General features: G+C 38.8%; 1 protein-coding gene and 1 pseudogene across 5 annotated transcripts in view; one reads left to right on the top strand and one right to left on the bottom strand.

The window, feature by feature from the left end:
• Positions 1–15,397, top strand: part of LOC129038763 (olfactory receptor 5V1) — a 115,917-nt gene that overhangs the window by 41,439 nt on the left and 59,081 nt on the right. The window lies entirely within an intron of this gene.
• On the bottom strand, positions 1,820–2,782 carry LOC129038770 (olfactory receptor 12D1-like; annotated as a pseudogene).

Below are 15,397 nucleotides of genomic sequence, written 5' to 3'. Positions count from 1 at the left end.
CCTTATAGTTGCATTGTCTGGCTTTGGTATCAGGGTAATGCTGACCTCATAAAGTGAGTTTGAAAGTATTTCTTCCTTTTCATATTTTTGAGTGAGTTTGAGAAGATTGGCATTAATTATCCTTTAAACGTTTGGTAGTATACATCAATAAAGCCATCAGATCCTGGGCTTTTTTGAATAGGAGACATTTTATTACTGGTCAATCTCAGCCCCAGGCTGGCAGCTTTTGCCGTGGTCTACTGGAACATGAAAAAGTCTGTCTGAGGCTTCCGTGTTGAAGAAGCATATGACAGTCACAAGGAGCAATTAAGGAAGGAGAAAAAGAAATAGAGAGAGAGACTTACTCAGCTCTCAGCTATTCCATTACCAGATCGAAGTCATTCCAGCAAAGGTCAGAGACATTATGGATCAGAGTCAACCATTCTCTGCTGTGTTTTTCCAAATTTCTTACCCAACGAAGCATGTAACTTAAGGGTTTTAAGTGATTGAATTTTGGGGTCCTAGTGTATTATGCACTAATAGTTGACCAGAACCCCATGTGCTCTTCTATAGTTCACAAACTCTCTGAAGTTTGAATTATGTGACAAATTCTCACCACCAGAAATGACAGAAAAAACATATTGTATAAAAATATGCATCAAATATATTACTGATAGTGTGGGACAGTTGAGATTAGGAGTTGCCATCTCCACACACACATTGTTGTTTTGTTTTGTTATAAACTAAACTGGAATTGAGGGACCAAAGAAGGTGAAGTTAGAAGACAAAAGAAGCATGGAGAGAAGTCAGAATAAAATTGTTTAGATTTACAAAAGTGAATGCAGAGACCTTGAAGGATCCGTCTGCCAGCTTAAAATGCCTTTTCATAGTATTTTCTGTCTATTCTTTAAATATTTATAAGTTATAGAATCCACCATTTTTTCAGGGACGGAAGCCATTTATAGGAACTTAAAAAGTGAGGAACATAGTAGTTCATGTCTAGAAATACTTCAATAATTATGACTTCTATGCCTTTGCTTAGTATGAGTTTGGTGCCAAGTAAGAAAAAGAAAATAAAATTTTGATAAAGTCATCATCTTCCACAATTAAAGGCAGAGGGAACAATAACATCCTAATGAGATTGAAAGAGTCTTAAGAGCTTTGTTAAATTATCTCCGATTTTTAATATTTTAAGTAATTATTGAGGGTTTGGACAGTTGACTAATAAAAGATATCTGGAGACAGAGGTGGCAAAACTATTTAGATGAACTGTCAGGGTTTTTGTTGTTGTTGTTATTTAGTGATTACAATGTCATTTGCTTTAATTACTTATTTGTCTCCTTGTTTGAAGAATAAGAAATCAAGACACACCCCTTAAAAATTCTCCTTAACTCATATGTCAGTTAGCGTATTCTTTTCCAGTTGAGTAACCATGGCCCTAAAGTAAAACCCTCAAAATATCAAAGCATAATAATTTTATTTATAATATTATAATGCATTAACCTAGAGGGACCAGATAGATAAATAGACCCAAGTATTATCCATATATTTGATACATGGGAAAAACAGGCATATTTCTATACCCAATTTCATCATAAGAACATATAAAAAACCTAACATCAATTTTATCAACTGATATCTTCAAAACATAGTCAGCAGTAGAGTTCCATGGCTAGCATCCCATTCATTCAAATGTCCCTTATATAATCCAGGAAAGCATTGTTAAATACAACTACAGCATATTTTTCCATATATTTTTGTTTTATCCAGTTCCCTCTGCTGTACATTTCTAAATAATTTAAGAAACAATATAATTACAAACAACTTTTTAATTGTTTATTTATGCTTCAGAAGAGTTCTTCAAGATTTCTTTAGGTCAAAGCCGCCTTTTGATTGCTCTATTAAAGGCCCCCTTCACTTCCTTGTTCCTCAAAGTGTAGATCAGTGGGTTTAGTACTGGAGTGACCACAGTATACATGATGGCAGTGATCCGGTCCTGGCCCATGGAGGTCCCTGAGGCAGGATGAATATAGGTGAAGAGAACAGGTGCATACAAAAGAATAACTACCATGAAGTGGGAGGCACAAGTGGACAGTGCTTTGCAGAGCATGCTAAAAGAATGAGTCTTGAAGAAGAGATGGGTGATAATGTAGAAATAGGAGAGTAATGTGAGAAAGAAGGGGCCCATGGCGATTGTCCCCGTGACAGTACTGAGCAGTCACTGATTAAGCTCAGTGTTCCCACAGGCCAGCTTTAGCAATGGCTTCACATCACAGAAGAAGTGATAGATACGGTTAGAACCACAGAAGTTCAAGCGAGAAGTCATTAGGGAGTGCAGCAGGGCATGGAAAAAACCAGTGATCCAGATTGTGATGGCCATCTGGGTACAGAGCTGAGGGTTCATGATGACAGTGTAGTGAAGTGGCTTGCAGATAGCCACAAAGCAGTCAAATGCCATCACGGCCAACAACATGGCCTCTGTGCTGCCCAGGAAGTGGAAGAAATGGAGCTGGCTTATGCATCCCAAGAAAGAAATTGCTTTGTGTGTAGAGAGGAAGTTCTGCAGCATCTTTGGCAGTGTTACGCTGGAGTAGCAGACGTCCAGGCAGGACAGGTTTCCCAGGAAGAAATACATAGGGGAATGGAGTCTAGGATCAGAGATGACAATCATCAGAATGGCTCCATTCCCAGCCACACTGATGAAGTAGATGGTGAGGAAAACTATGAAGAGAAAAGGCTGCAGTTGTTGAATGTCTGTCACTCCCAAAAGGAGAAATTCTGTGACTGAGGTTGTATTCAGCATCGCTTCAGACAAAAGACAAAATAATGTACGGAACACTAATCGCACTCAGAATCCTTCCAGCTCAGAATTTTCTTACCAAGCCGAGAATATCTGGAGGGAGAGTATTGTTGTTTTGCATGATTCAACCTCACAAGTTTTACATTTTTGGCTTTTAGATGGCTAAATATTAAAGATATATATATATATATATATCTGTTATGATCTCTGATACAACTATTTTTTTATTATGTTTTTCATTAATATAGTTCTTTCTCCCAGGAATCAGAAAATGTTGCTAGCCTACAGTCTTCTCTGGCTGTGAATATTTTCATTCTTTTTTTTTTTTTTTTTTTTTTTTCTTGAGATGGAGTCTCACTCTTTCTCCCAGGCTGGAGTGCAGTGGTGTGATCTTGGCTCACTGCAACCTCTGCTTCCCGGGTTCAAGAGAGTCTCTTGCCTCAGCTTCCCAAGTAACTGGGATTACAGGAGTCCACCACCACACCTGGCTAATTTTTGTATTTTTAATAGAGATGGGGTTTCACCGTGTATGCCAGGCTGGTCTCGAATTCCTGACCTCGAGTCATCTGCCTGCCTCGGCCTCCCAAAGTGCTGCGATTACAGGCATTAGCCACCTCTCTGGGCCCATGAATATCTTCATTCGGTTATAGCTTTCCTTTCATCTTCCCAAGCAGCTCTCACAGGGGACAATTTTTAAGCATACCACATAGCTATCTCTTAGCCTAGTAAGAAACCACCAGTAGGATGTTAACTTAAATAAAAAGACAGGTTTCAATGCATCAAAACCATAATTTTTTTTTAAATCTTGAAAGAGTAGTAGTAATTGTATTTCCTCATTTTAGAATGTAAATGAATTAGAGATATTCTCTTACTGGTCTCTTCCTGACCCACATCCCTGAAATGTTGTAGTGACCTACTGGGGTAAGAAACATGACCACATTAATCACATATTAGCCTGAATATTTAAAATTTCATCATTATTATATCTGATGATGAGCTCAGTTTCTTCCTATAATCTGACCCTTTATACTTTTTTTGAAATAGAATCCCAAATTACTTTTTTCATTGCAAATGTTATTGTGCTTTTATTCACCAGCTGATCTTAGACTCTTTCTTTCCTAGGAAATCTGTGAATCCCTGGATAAGAATAGTTTTTCCTCTGATAGATTCAGTAGTTTCTCTTCTTTTTTCACCAATACTAACCTCTCCTCAAAATATATATTCAGCCTTCTTGAAATTGTCTTCTCTTGTGATCTATTTTCTTAAGTTCTGTTTTTATTTTGCCTAAAATAAACTCACTCATCAGATATTAAGGAATATTCTACCTCAAGTGAAATTCATCTTCTTCTCTTCTAGATCCATTACATTTTCTAGAAAAATTTTTTCTCTGTAATTTGCAAAGTACTGGTATTATCTTCATTAGGTTTACTAATAAAAGCAGACATAATATTGTGAAGTAGCTTCTTCTTTGTTCTTTTCATTAGGCTGTAATGGATTAGCTCTTGTATATTGGGAGGGAAAAAGTCAGGATGTGTGGGGAACTTACAGAAGTGAGAGGCACTGAGAGAGCTAGTAGAACTGTAAAGAAATTGAACAGAGATGCTGACATTGGAGTGCTTCCTATAAAAGGAGTATCATTCAAGGTTTTAGAAACCACTGAGGAGAGAAGAATATAATTTGATGTGACTAGAGTAAAAAAAAATAATGAACAAGGGAACACTTCTAGAGCCCATGGGCTTTTTGGCTTCATAGCTGGGAAGAAATTTTGAAAAACAATCTAACTTTTACTATACCTCCATGAAGGACTGCCTTTAAATAATTCATAGTAACTTTCTTGAATGACCATGTATATTTTGTATATTTAAAAATTACCGCTCCTGTTTAAAATACAAATTATATTTCAAATATAATTTTTGGTTCTTGGACCCAGAAAACAAAATTGTCCCAAAAATCCATATGGTAAAACATATATTCCTGGCTTCTGAGAAAATTAGCAATCAGAGTGGTCTGTAGCAAATCGTTTCCTTCACTGAAATTCCACCATTTAGAAATCACATGTTTGCTTTGGACAATGTCTAGAGAACTAGATGAGTTGAATTGAGAACAAGATATGGCAATAAAAATGTGGTCAAGGGCCTTCATATCTCACAAACACAATGAGGAGTCCACCATTAGATAGAAAATGAGATCTAGATACTGGGTGTTTAATACTAGCAAGTAGATAGATCATTCATTAAGATATTGAGATTATGTGCAACTTCACAGCCTGTCTCCTAGTTCATTCTCTTACCTGATTGATTGTTCTGATTCACAGTTAAGGAAGCTATTCATGTTTATATTCCCAGTGATTATAAAAGTTAAAACATATTTGAAGTAATAGTTCATGTTGGGATTGCAGCATAAACTCATCTTTAAAAACCTCTTTCTCTCTTTCTGAAAAATCAGCCGGCCTTTTAATGAGCCACAGGTCTCTAGACATAGAAATCCAAAGGGAGAGTGTCCCCTGGTGTTGAGAAAGATTGTAAGAATTAGCAGGATGCCTTTCCACACCTGTAATATGAATCAGTGGCCTTGGGGAATTCCTGTGTGAAGTTTCATTTGTTTTTTTCATTCTTGTTTTTTTTTTTTTCCTTACTTAGGTTGTTCCTTAGTTTTAGAACTATGGCCAACACAGGTCTCAATGGCTTAATATGTTTTCTTAGTCAAATTTCTTTTCATTTCCTAGGACAGAGATATGGATTTACTTTCCCATTTTGGGGACTTTCCTGAAAGAATACCCTGGTATTTTTCAGGAAACCTGTTTTGGCTACTGTTGCTCTGTAGTATAGTTTGAAGTAGGGTAACATGATGCCTCCAAATTTGTTTTTTGCTTAGAATTGCTTGGCTATTCAGGTTCTTTTTTGGTTTCATATGAATTTTAAAGTTTTTTTCTAGTTCTGTGAAGAATGTCATTGGTAGTTTGATAGAAATAGCATTGAATCTGTAAATTGCTTTGGGCAGTATGGCCATTTAAACTATATTGATTCTTACTATCCATGAACAAGAAATCTGTTTCCATTTGTTTGTGTTATCTCTGATTTCTCTGAGTAGTGTTTTATAGTTCTTATTGTACAGACCTTTCACCTGCCTTGTTAGCTGCATTTCTTGGTATTATATTCTTTCTTTGGCAATTGTGAATGGGATTGTGTTCCTGATTTGTCTCTCAGCTTGACTGTTGTTGCTGTATAGGAATGCTAGTGACTTCTGTACATTGATTTTGTATCCAGAAACTTTGCTGAAATAGTGTATCAGCTGAAGGAGCTTTTTGGCCAAGACTATGGGGTTTTCTAGATATAGAATCATGTCATCTGCAAACAGGAATAGTTTTACTTACTCTCTTCCTGTAATGCCCATTATTTCTTTCTCTTGCCTAATTGCTCTAGCCAGGACTTCCAATACTATGTTGAATAGGAGTGCTGAGAGAAGACATCCTTGTCTTGTGCTGGTTTTCAAGAGGAATGCTTCCAGCTTTTGTCCATTCAGTATGATGTTGGCCTTGGATTTGTCATAAATGGCTCCTACTATTTTGAGGTATTTTCCTTAATACCTAGTTTATTGAGAATTTTTAATATGAATCAGTGTTGAACTTAATTGGAAGCCTTTTCTGTTATCTATTGAGATAATAATGTGAGTTTTGTTTTTAGTTCTGTTTATGTGATGAATCACATTTATTAATTTGCATATGTTGAACCAACCTTGTATCCCAGGGATAAAGTCTACTTAATCATTTTGTATTAGCTTTTTGATGTGCTGCTGAATTCAGTTTGCTAGTATTTAGTTGAGAATTTTTGCATCTATGTTCATTAAGAATATTGGCCTGAAGTTTTCCTTTTGTGTATGTGTTTCTTCCAGGTTTTTATATCAGGATGATGCTGGCCTCATAGAATGAGTTGGGGAGGAGTCATCCCTCCTTTGTTTGGTAGGCTATTTATTACTGATTCAATTTCAGAGCTCGTTATTTGTCTCTTCACAGAACCAGTTTCTTCTTGGTTCAGACTTGGGAGGATGTATGTGTACAGAAATTTATCCATCTCGTCTAGGTTTTCTAGTTCATGTGCATATGTGTTCATGATTCATCATGTCTCTGATGATTATTTGTATTGTTGTGGGGTCAATGGTAGCATCCCATTTGTCATTTCTGATTGTGTTTATTTGGATCATCTCTCTTTCCTTCTCTATTGATCTAGCTAGGAGTCTATTCATCTTATTAATTCTCCCCCAAAAAAACTCCTGGATTTGTTTATCTTTTGTTTGGTTTTTCTCATCTCAATTTCTTTCAGATAAGCTCAATTTTGGTTATTTCTTGTCTTCTGCTAGCTTTTGGGTTGGTTTTGTCTTCTGTCTCTAGTTCTTTTACTTGTGATGTTAGGCTGTTAATTTGAGATCTTCGTATCTTTTTGATGTGGGCATTTAGTGCTACAAATTTCCCCCTTAATGCTGCCTTAGCTGTGCCCCAGAGATTCTGGTATGTTGTATCTTCATTCTCAATAGTTTCAAAGAACATTTTGATTTCTGCATTAATTTCAGTACTTACCTCAAATTCATTAAAGAGCAGGTTGTTTAATTTCCATGTAATGGCATAGATTGAGTGATTTTTTTAGTCTTGATTTCTATTTTTATTGAGCTGTTGTCCGCGAATGTGTTTGGTATGATTTCAGTTCTTTTGCATTTGCTGAGGATTGTTTTATGTCCAATTGTGGGGTCTATTTTAGAGTATGTGCCATGTGCTGATAAGAAGAATGCACATTCTGTTGTTTTGGGGTGGAGAGTTCTGAGGTCTATCAGATCTATTTGATCCAATGTTGAGTTCAATCTTTTTTTAAATCTCTGTTCATTTTCTGCCTTGATGATGTGTCTAGTACTGTCAGGGGAGTGTTGAAATACCCCACTGGAGACTCCCATTGTGTGGGCATCTAAGTCTCTTTGTAGGTCTCTAAGAACTTGCTTTATGAATCTGGATTCTTCTGCTGTGGGTGCATATATATTTAGGATATCTAGATCTTCTTGTTGAATTGAATCCTTTATCATTATATAATGCCCTTCTTTGTCTTTTTTCATTTTTGTTAGTTTAAAGTCTGTTTTTTTCTGAAATTAGAATTGCAACCCCTTCTTATTTCTGATTTTCATTTACTTGGCAGATTTTTTCCATCCCTTTATTTTGAGCCCATGGGTGTCACGCATGTGAGATGGGTTTCCTGAAGACAGCATACAATTGGATTTTGCTTCTTTACCCAGCTTGCCACTCTGTGCCTTTTAATTGGGACATTTAGCCTGTTTACTTTCAATGTTTGTATTGATATGTGTAGATTTAATCCTGTCTTTTTGTTGCTGGCTGGTTATTATGCCTACTTGTTTGTTTGGTTGCTTTGTAGTGTCACGGGTCTGTGTACTTAAATGTGTTTTTGTATTGGCTGGCAATGGTGTTTTCTTTTCATATTTAGTACTCCTTTCAAGATCTCTTGTAAGGTGGGTCTAGTAATACAATCCCTCAATGTTTACTTGTCTGAAAAGACCTTATTTCTCCTTCACAGAGAAAGCTTAGTTTGACTGGATATAAAATTCTTGGTTAAAGAAATTTTTCTTTAAGAATATTGAATATAGACCTGCAATCTCTTCTGGCTTTCAACATTTCTGCTGATAGGTCCACTGTTGGCCTCATACGGTTCCCTTTGCAGGTGACCTGCCCCTTCTCTCAAGCTGCCTTTTACATTCTTTCTTTCATTTTTTCCTTGGAAAATATGATGATTTTGTGTGTTGGGGATGATCTTCTGGTCTAGAATCTTGCAGAGATTTTCTGTATTTCCTGCATTTGACTATTGGCCTCTCTAGCAAGATTGAGGAAGTTTTCTTTTTTTTTTTTTATGATTTTTCTTTTTTTTTTTTTCTTTTATTATTATTATTATTATTATTATTATTATTATACTTTAGGTTTTATGGTACATGTGCGCAATGTGCAGGTAAGTTACATATGTATACATGTGCCATGCTGGTGCGCTGCACCCACCAACTCGTCATCTAGCATTAGGTATATCTCCCAATGCTATCCCTCCCCCCTCCCCCCACCCCACAACAGTCCCCAGAGTGTGATGTTCCCCTTCCTGTGTCCATGTGTTCTCATTGTTCAATTCCCACCTATGAGTGAGAATATGCGGTGTTTGGTTTTTTGTTCTTGCGATAGTTTACTGAGAATGATGATTTCCAATTTCATCCATGTCCCTACAAAGGACGTGAACTCATCATTTTTTATGGCTGCATAGTATTCCATGGTGTATATGTGCCACATTTTCTTAATCCAGTCTATCATTGTAGGACATTTGGGTTGGTTCCAAGTCTTTGCTATTGTGAATAATGCCGCAATAAACATACGTGTGCATGTGTCTTTATAGCAGCATGATTTATAGTCCTTTGGGTATATACCCAGTAATGGGATGGCTGGGTCGAATGGAATTTCTAGTTCTAGATCCCTGAGGAATCGCCACACTGACTTCCACAAGGGTTGAACTAGTTTACAGTCCCACCAACAGTGTAAAAGTGTTCCTATTTCTCCACATCCTCTCCAGCACCTGTTGTTTCCTGACTTTTTAATGATTGCCATTCTAACTGGTGTGAGATGGTATCTCATTGTGGTTTTGATTTGCATTTCTCTGATGGCCAGTGATGGTGAGCATTTTTTCATGTGTTTTTTGGCTGCATAAATGTCTTCTTTTGAGAAGTGTCTGTTCATATCCTTCGCCCACTTTTTGATGGGGTTGTTTGTTTTTTTCTTGTAAATTTGTTGGAGTTCATTGTAGATTCTGGATATTAGCCCTTTGTCAGATGAGTAGGTTGCGAAAATTTTCTCCCATTTTGTAGGTTGCCTGTTCACTCTGATGGTGGTTTCTTTTGCTGTGCAGAAGCTCTTGAGTTTAATTAGATCCCATTTGTCAATTTTGGCTTTTGTTGCCATTGCTTTTGGTGTTTTAGACATGAAGTCCTTGCCCATGCCTATGTCCTGAATGGTATTGCCTAGGTTTTCTTCTAGGGTTTTTATGGTTTTAGGTCTAACATTTAAGTCTTTAATCCATCTTGAATTGATTTTTGTATAAGGTGTAAGGAAGGGATCCAGTTGCAGCTTTCTACATATGGCTAGCCAGTTTTCCCAGCACCATTTATTAAATAGGGAATCCTTTCCCCATTTCTTGTTTTTGTCAGGTTTGTCAAAGATCAGATACTTGTAGATATGTGGCATTATTTCTGACGGCTCTGTTCTGTTCCATTGATCTATATCTCTGTTTTGGTACCAGTACCATGCTGTTTTGGTTACTGTAGCCTTGTAGTATAGTTTGAAGTCAGGTAGTGTGATGCCTCCAGCTTTGTTCTTTTGGCTTAGGATTGACTTGGCGATGCGGGCTCTTTTTTGGTTCCATATGAACTTTAAAGTAGTTTTTTCCAATTCTGAGAAGAAAGTCATGGGTAGCTTGATGGGGATGGCATTGAATCTGTAAATTACCTTGGGAAGGATGGCCATTTTCATGATATTGATTCTTCCTACCCATGAGCATGGAATGTTCTTCCATTTGTTTGTATCCTCTTTTATTTCCTTGAGCAGTGGTTTGTAGTTCTCCTTGAAGAGGTCTTTCACATCCCTTGTAAGTTGGATTCCTAGGTATTTTATTCTCTTTGAAGCAATTGTGAATGGGAGTTCACTCATGATTTGGCTCTCTGTTTGTCTGTTATTGATGTATAAGAATGCTTGTGATTTTTGCACGTTGATTTTGTATCCTGAGACTTTGCTGAAGTTGCTTATCAGCTTAAGGAGATTTTGGGCTGAGACAATGGGGTTTTCTAGATATACTATCATGTCATCTGCAAACAGGGACAATTTGATTTCCTCTTTTCCTAATTGAATACCCTTGATTTCCTTCTCCTGCCTAATTGCCCTGGCCAGAACTTCCAACACTATGTTGAATAGGAGTGGTGAGAGAGGGCATCCCTGTCTTGTGCCAGTTTTCAAAGGGAATGCTTCCAGTTTTTGCCCATTCAGTATGATATTGGCTGTGGGTTTGTCATAAATAGCTCTTATTATTTTGAGATACGTCCCATCAATTCCTAATTTATTGAGAGTTTTTAGCATGAAGGGTTGTTGAATTTTGTCAAAGGCCTTTTCTGCATCTATTGAGATAATCATGTGGTTTTTGTCTTTCGTTCTGTTTATATGCTGGATTACATTTATTGATTTGCGTATATTGAACCAGCCTTGCATCCCAGGGATGAAGCCCACTTGATCATGGTGGATAAGCTTTTTGATGTGCTGCTGGATTCTGTTTGCCAGTATTTTATTGAGGATTTTTGCATCAATGTTCATCAAGGATATTGGTCTAAAATTCTCTTTGTTTGTTGTGTCTCTGCCAGGCTTTGGTATCAGGATGATGCTGGCCTCATAAAATGAGTTAGGGAGGATTCCCTCTTTTTCTATTGATTGGAATAGTTTCAGAAGGAATGGTACCAGCTCCTCCTTGTACCTCTGGTAGAATTCGGCTGTGAATCCATCTGGACCTGGACTTTTTTTGGTTGGTAAGCTATTGATTATTGCCACAATTTCAGCTCCTGTTATTGGTCTATTCAGAGATTCAACTTCTTCCTGGTTTAGTCTTGGGAGGGTGTATGTGTCGAGGAATTTATCCATTTCTTCTAGATTTTCTAGTTTATTTGCATAGAGGTGTTTGTAATATTCTCTGATGGTAGTTTGTATTTCTGTGGGATCGGTGGTGATATCCCCTTTATCATTTTTTATTGCATCTATTTGATTCTTCTCTCTTTTTTTCTTTATTAATCTTGCTAGCGGTCTATCAATTTTGTTGATCCTTTCAAAAAACCAGCTCCTGGATTCATTTATTTTTTGAAGGGTTTTTTGTGTCTCTATTTCCTTCAGTTCTGCTCTGATTTTAGTTATTTCTTGCCTTCTGCTAGCTTTTGAATGTGTTTGCTCTTGCTTTTCTAGTTCTTTTAATTGTGATGTTAGGGTGTCAATTTTGGATCTTTCCTGCTTTCTCTTGTGGGCATTTAGTGCTATAAATTTCCCTCTACACACTGCTTTGAATGCATCCCAGAGATTCTGGTATGTTGTGTCTTGGTTCTCGTTGGTTTCAAAGAACATCTTTATTTCTGCCTTCATTTCGTTATGTACCCAGTAGTCATTCAGGAGCAGGTTGTTCAGTTTCCACGTAGTTGAGCGGTTTTGAGTGAGATTCTTAATCCTGAGTTCTAGCTTGATTGCACTGTGATCTGAGAGACAGTTTGTTACAATTTCTGTTCTTTTACATTTATTGAGGAGAGCTTTACTTCCAAGTATATGGTCAATTTTGGAATAGGTGTGGTGTGGTGCTGAAAAAAATGTATAGTCTGTTGATTTGGGGTGGAGAGTTCTGTAGATGTCTATTAGGTCCGCTTGGTGCAGAGCTGAGTTCAATTCCTGGGTATCCTTGTTGACTTTCTGTCTCGTTGATCTGTCTAATGTTGATAGTGGGGTGTTAAAGTCTCCCATTATTAATGTGTGGGAGTCTAAGTCTCTTTGTAGGTCACTCAGGACTTGCTTTATGAATCTGGGTGCTCCTGTATTGGGTGCATATATATTTAGGATAGTTAGCTCTTCTTGTTGAATTAATCCCTTTACCATTATGTAATGGCCTTCTTTGTCTCTTTTGATCTTCGTTGGTTTAAAGTCTGTTTTATCAGAGACTAGGATTGCAACCCCTGCCTTTTTTTGTTTTCCATTTGCTTGGTAGATCTTCCTCCATCCTTTTATTTTGAGCCTATGTGTGTCTCTGCACGTGAGATGGGTTTCCTGAATACAGCACACTGATGGGTCTTGAGTCTTTATCCAGTTTGCCAGTCTGTGTCTTTTAATTGGAGCATTTAGTCCATTTACATTTAAAGTTAATATTGTTATGTGTGAATTTGATCCTGTCATTATGATGTTAGCTGGATATTTTGCTCGTTAGTTGATGCAGTCTCTTCCTAGTCTCGATGTTCTTTACATTTCGGTATGATTTTGCAGTGGCTGGTACCGGTTGTGCCTTTCCATGTTTAGCGCTTCCTTCAGGAGCTCTTTTAGGGCAGGCCTGGTGGTGACAAAATCTCTCAGCATTTGCTTGTCTGTAAAGTATTTTATTTCTCCTTCACTTATGAAGCTTAGTTTGGCAGGATATGAAATTCTGGGTTGAAAATTCTTTTCTTTAAGAATGTTGAATATTGGCCCCCACTCTCTTCTGGCTTGTAGGGTTTCTGCCGAGAGATCCGCTGTTAGTCTGATGGGCTTCCCTTTGATGGTAACCCGACCTTTCTCTCTGGCTGCCCTTAACATTTTTTCCTTCATTTCAACTTTGGTGAATCTGACAATTATGTGTCTTGGAGTTGCTCTTCTCGAGGAGTATCTTTGTGGCGTTCTCTGTATTTCCTGAATCTGAATGTTGGCCTGCCTTGCTAGATTGGGGAAGTTCTCCTGGATAATATCCTGCAGAGTGTTTTCCAACTTGTTTCCATTCTCCCCGTCACTTTCAGGTACACCAATCAGACGTAGATTTGGTCTTTTCACATAGTCCCACATTTCTTGGAGGCTTTGCTCGTTTCTTTTTATTCTTTTTTCTCTAAACTTCCCTTCTCGCTTCATTTCATTCATTTCATCTTCCAGGGCTGATACCCTTTCTTCCATTTGATCGCATCGGCTCCTGAGGCTTCTGCATTCTTCACGTAGTTCTCGAGCCTTGGTTTTCAGCTCCATCAGCTCCTTTAAGCACTTCTCTGTATTGGTTATTCTAGTTATACATTCTTCTAAATGTTTTTCAAAGTTTTCAACTTCTTTGCCTTTGGTTTGAATATCCTCCCGTAGCTCGGAGTAATTTGATCGTCTGAAGCCTTCTTCTCTCAGCTCGTCAAAGTCATTCTCTGTCCAGCTTTGTTCCGTTGCTGGTGAGGAACTGCGTTCCTTTGGAGGAGGAGAGGTACTCTGGTTTTTAGAGTTTCCAGTTTTTCTGCTCTGTTTTTTCCCCATCTTTGTGGTTTTATCCACTTTTGGTCTTTGATGATGGTGATGTACAGATGGGTTTTTGGTGTGGATGTCCTTTCTGTTAGTTTTCCTTCTAACAGACAGAACCCTCAGCTGCAGGTCTGTTGGAGTACCTGGCCGGCCGTGTGAGGTGTCAGTCTGCCCCTGCTGGGGGGTGCCTCCCAGTTAGGCTGCTCGGGGGTCAGGGGTCAGGGACCCACTTGAGGAGGCAGTCAGCCCGTTCTCAGATCTCCAGCTGCGTGCTGGGAGAACCACTGCTCTCCTCACAGCTGTCAGACAGGGACATTTAAGTCTGCAGAGGTTACTGCTGTCTTTTTGTTTGTCTGTGTCCTGCCCCCAGAGGTGGAGCCTACAGAGGCAGGCAGGCCTCCTTGAGCTGTGGTGGGCTCCACCCAGTTCAAGCTTCCAGGCTGCTTTGTTTACCTAAGCGAGCCCGGGCAATGGCGGGCGCCCCTCCCCCCGCCTCGCTGCCGACTTGCTGTTTGATCTCAGACTGCTGTGCTAGCAATCAGCGAGACTCCGTGGGCATAGGACCCTCTGAGCCAGGTGCGGGCTATACTCTCCTGGGGCACCGTTTCCTAAGCCCGTCGGAAAAGCACAGTATTCGGGTGGGAGTGGCCCGATTTTCCAGGTGCCGTCTGTCACCCCTGGAAGGGGAACTCCCTGACCCCTTGCGCTTCCCGAGTGAGGCAATGCCTCGCCCCTGCTTCGGCTGGCGCACGGTGCGCTCACCCACTGACCTGCGCCCACTGTCTGGCACTCCCTAGTGAGATGAACACGGTACCTCAGATGGAAATGCAGAAATCACCCGTCTTCTGCGTCGCTCGCGCTGGGAGCTGTAGACCGGAGCTGTTCCTATTCGGCCATCTTGGCTCCTCCCCCTGAGGAAGTTTTCATGGTTGATATCCTGAAATATGTTTTCCAAGTGTTTGCTTTCTCCCTCCCTCTTGCAGGGATGACAATGATTTGTAGATTTGGCCTCTTTACATAATCTCATATTTCACAGAGGTTTTGTTCATTCCTTTTGCTTTTATTCTTTATTTTTGTCTGACTCTCTTATTTCAGAAAGCCTGCTTCAAATTCTGAGATTCTTTCCTCAGCTTTGTCTACTCTGCTATTAATATTTGTGATTGCATTGAAAAATTCTTTTAGTGAGTTTTTCAGCTCTATCAGGTCAGTTAGGTTGTTTTTATACTGGCTGTTTTGTCTGTCACCTCCTGTATCATTTTATTGTGATTCTTAGCTTCCTTGGATTTGGTTTTGCCATTCTCCTGAAACTCAATGATCTTCATTCCTATCTGTATTCTGAATTCTATTTGTTATTTCAGCCATCTCAGCCTGCTTAAGAATTCTTGTTGAAGAACTAGAGTGATCATTTGGAGGACATAAGACACTCTGATCATTGGAGTTGCCAGAGTTCTTTTTTTTTTCCCCATCTCTGTGTGTGAGTGTTCCTTTAACTGCAGAACTGCCTCTGATGGAAGTGGTCAGGTGGCAGCTGGGTGATTGTGCTGGAGTCCCAGGTCAGGTGGCCT

Source organism: Pongo pygmaeus, chromosome 5, assembly GCF_028885625.2.
Source record: "Pongo pygmaeus isolate AG05252 chromosome 5, NHGRI_mPonPyg2-v2.0_pri, whole genome shotgun sequence".
Taxonomy (NCBI): domain Eukaryota; kingdom Metazoa; phylum Chordata; class Mammalia; order Primates; family Hominidae; genus Pongo; species Pongo pygmaeus.
Note: the sequence above shows the minus strand (reverse complement) of the source record. Positions and strands in the feature narration are given on the sequence as shown.